General features: G+C 37.6%; 1 long non-coding RNA gene across 1 annotated transcript; it reads right to left on the bottom strand.

Moving 5' to 3' along the window:
- Positions 1–2,493: 2,493 nt before the first annotated feature.
- LOC144819601 (uncharacterized) lies at positions 2,494–3,497 on the bottom strand. The gene is made up of 3 exons (XR_013607478.1): positions 3,408–3,497; positions 3,198–3,288; positions 2,494–2,568 (listed from the first exon to the last, which is right to left on the bottom strand). It is a non-coding gene; the product is annotated as an uncharacterized LOC144819601 (long non-coding RNA).
- Between the last annotated feature and the right edge of the window lie 590 nt (positions 3,498–4,087).

The following is a 4,087-nucleotide window of genomic DNA, read 5'->3' as shown; positions in this document are numbered from 1 at the left end:
TACCCTCCTTGAACACAGAACTGCCAATATTCACCAATGCACTGTCTACACTTAAACCTTGCAATTTATGGATTGTCACCGCATATGCCAAGCAAACAGGAAACTGCTTACGGCGAACATATAAGTCTTTTACAAGCAAAAATCTAGCAGAACAACGACCAATTAGCTGTACTTCCTCAATGCCATCAAATTTAATTTTTAAAAATTCAATTCCATCTCTATTTCTGTATTTCACAAAATCAACAACATTACCCATTGATCCATTTACCAGACCTCTTTCAACATGTAAATTCCTTCTTAAAATTATACGGCAGTTCAAGCACACATTCAGACTCTTTTCAAAACCTGCAGTTTTAGATATAGTCTTCTCTAATGAATCCAATTTTGATTTCAAATTCTCAGACAAAATAATTGTTGATCCCATATGCTCTACTCTGTCAATAGCTTCCAGTTTCACAATCTCTTGCTTTTCTAAATTCAACATTTTGTTGTTGAAGATGGCACATTCTGCAAGAGTTGGCATCAAACATATTCCAGATTTCTTCTCAGTAATTTTCTGAAAAATATTCTCAGGCACAACATCTTGTTCTGGATATAAATTTGACAGTAATCGTGCATGTAAAGCTCCCATGCTCGGTCACTTTTCCAATTCTAACATCTTGTAGAATATTCTTGTAAACTTCATCCTTCGCCTGACGCATATTTTCATGCAGTTCAGCATAATTGAAGTTTAACCATATATTGACGTTGCCAATGCTCCCTAGGCACTTCCTGGTATCTTCATGCGTGAGCATTTTGAACACAGGTTGCCCTTTCACTGGTGTCAGCTGCAGAAGATCTCCGAAAACAATGATGTGTTTGCCACCAAATAACACATCATACTCTGTTTTGAGAACTTCTTGCATTCTCAAATGCACAAAGGCAAGCATGACATTGGAAACCATGCTTACTTCGTCAATGATAAGAAGTTTCATTTTCCTCAAGATTCTTGAAACTTCACAACAAGCATCTCCAGATAGCTTGTGATATTGTAATTTGTTGTCATGCTCCACTGGCAGCATCAGTAAACGATGTAAAGTAATCCCTTTAATGTTATGTGCTGCCAGTCCAGTTGGAGCGGTGACAACACAAGACAGCGATGACTCAGTCCTTTCCTGCAAATAACATGAAATTGCTTTAATAAGGAAACTTTTTCCAGTTCCCGCTTCTCCACTCACGTAGAGTCGGACAGGCTTCAACGACGTACATGAGCACTCTTTCTTCTCATGACTTAATCCATGATCAATTTGCATGGTAACTTCGTCATATATTTTCCTCTGCTCAACGTTGAGTTGTCTTTCCAACTCTTCTAAGTTAACCGCATCCTCCTGAGCATGTGCCATGGCTCTTTCCACTTCATTCATAGCAGTGGCAGCTTCATTTTCGATAACAGGTCCTCCTAGTGGATCCTGACTCAATGAAGCAGAACTCTGACTGTCCTGAGAACTGTCTCTGGCAATCTCGGCTGCAATCGTTGCTTCCTTCCTCGATTTCCACATTCAACATTTCTACATATTTGGGAAAAGCAGGACATTCTATGGTCTCCTTGGCGGCAGTGAAAGAGTCTTCGCAACAGAGGAAATCTCCAAGCAGTTCCTCTTCTGCACGCCAAGGCTTGAAAAGTTGCAAAAGTGCTAAATAGAAAAACTCCTTTTTTTCAGGAGATTCGCCACTCAATTTTCGATGGTTTACCAAGTGGCATTTTCTTTGCTTGACCAGACATCCCTCACTTCCAATTACAGCATACACTCCTTTCTCAGTATCTTCTTTGATGTTCCTCTTGAATATGTAATTTTGAAGAACCTCATACAGACAAACATTCTCGAGGTGACTGCTTCGATTTGGATAATATGTATCCAACATGTTGCTCTTCAAAATGTCGGTACTGTTTGGCTCCTTTTCCGCCAAATATTCAATTTCCCGCACAGGTTTCAGAACTCGATTACGCGTTGCAGCAAGACCAAGACTCGCCCAAACGATACGCCTAGATTTGGCATAGAGACTTGGTGAAGACAACCGGTCAGAACATTCGTAAGCTCCGATTTCTCGATGCGACAACATCTTCAGACTGAAACTGTACAACTTCTTACTGAGGCTCTTTTCATGGGAAATGTCCTCCCACATATCCTTCAATTCTGTCTTCTCTTTTTTGGTGATGTAAGATGTCACATACCGAGCCACAATGTGAAGGTAAACACCCAGACTATCTTTACAACAAAACACTCGCTATGTACTTGCACAAACTATTACCAAAGAAGAGAGTATAAACTATAACACAAGCAATTGAATTGATATCAAAACCAGTTTGTTTTAATAAAAAGAGGAAACATTTTTACAGTAGAGTTTTGTAAACATGATGAATTGATATTAAAAAGTGATATACTTTATAAAAAACACATAAATTAAAAACATTTAAAGGACAATGATGTATGTCCTATCTACTGTTGCTGTGGCTGTTGTATGTCAGTCAACGCGTTTCGTCACGTCGTAGTGTCTTCATCAGGACAATTATATTTTCAGCCAGTTTATCTAAAAGGAACAGGACAGTTTTAGTTCTCATTTTTACATAAAATAGTGTTATTGCTCATAGTCTCATTATGTCTATTTATGGTAACAAGGATAGATCCCAATGCAATGATTAATTTCATTTTTGCTAACATTGAGACTTCCAGTGCAATTCTTATTTTCATTCGGGTTATTATACCCATATTACATCTCCTTATACATAGCTTAGTGTCACCACGGTATATTATTTTTTCATGGAGGTACCTAAGGATGAACAGGCATAGACAACATTATTTTAATCAAATTCTATTTCGTCCATAGCATACAGTTCTTTCGCTATTGTTATACATCGTATTTCATGTCTCTGTTCTATCATAGATCATCAATTCCTTATCCTTCTATCTAAAGAGAGATCATAGGTATAGAAAAATGCAGAATGAAAGGAAAGAGTGACAAATTGCAGAGATGCACAAGTTCAGTCATATTTTCAGTGTGACTAGAAATTCCCGCAGGGCACACATATCTCGAATAATGATCTGTATTATTCCCTATTGCTGTTTATGCGCTCTTATGTTCCTTAACATTACATTAAATTTTAATATATATATATCCATTCATATCATGTGAAGGTATTGTATTTTCTATTCTTTTACCTGGGTAGACTTTTATTAGAAAGGTCTTTTAGTTCTTCAGCTAGGGACAGGATAAGTGAGGCACCTTTATTTCTAATATGGCATGTGAAACCTAGAGAAAACATAATTTGCATTTCTTAATACTAACCGATTTTTTTTTTTTTTTATCATAATGAAGTAAGGCATCTAATTAACATGATTATCCTGCCCTGTTCGTATGATATCACATACCTTTGATTTAGGATTTCACTGCTCCCTTCTCACTTAACGTATTCTTAATTTTTCATGGATTTTCTTGGTTTTGAAGTTTTCTTGCAATCTATTAAAGAATCAGCATAACTATGCGTTACATTCTAGCGTGAAATTTTTCAAAGGTAAGTTGTTAAGGATTTGTAGGTATTATATTTCTCACCATTTTCGGAAAAGTTTTCCGAATATTCAAGGCGACACACTTAGAGCCGGTAACTGATGCCGGTGGAGATTCCCAAACTCCCGCGAGCGGAGCCGATGGAAGTTTCAAAACTCCCGCGAGCGGAGTCGATGTTTACACGTAGCTACAAGAAGGATATAAATGGCTCTTGTTACTATTCTATGCTTCTTTTTTTTAACAAAATCCTATCTCTGCTACATCGATTGAAAAGCCGAGCCACAGCCATACAGTTATCAGCCACAAACTGTATATCCATGTTAGCATTCCACATGGACAAAATCACCGGGTTGTAGTCGTTGATGTACTTGGACTCTTCGTTCCTCTTCAAATTGTATGTGTTTTTAGGTGATTTCTTCATCACATTATGTCACAGCGAAGACATCAAACTGTTTACTCTTCCTTTAGAAATCTCCGGTCGTGGAAAGCCGAAACGACATTTGGTGTAGAACTTGTCCTTGTTTCGGAATTTACGACGACAGTA

The sequence above is a fragment of the Lissotriton helveticus genome, chromosome 2_1, assembly GCF_964261635.1.
Source record: "Lissotriton helveticus chromosome 2_1, aLisHel1.1, whole genome shotgun sequence".
In the NCBI taxonomy this organism is placed as follows: Eukaryota; Metazoa; Chordata; class Amphibia; order Caudata; family Salamandridae; genus Lissotriton; species Lissotriton helveticus.
Note: the sequence above shows the minus strand (reverse complement) of the source record. Positions and strands in the feature narration are given on the sequence as shown.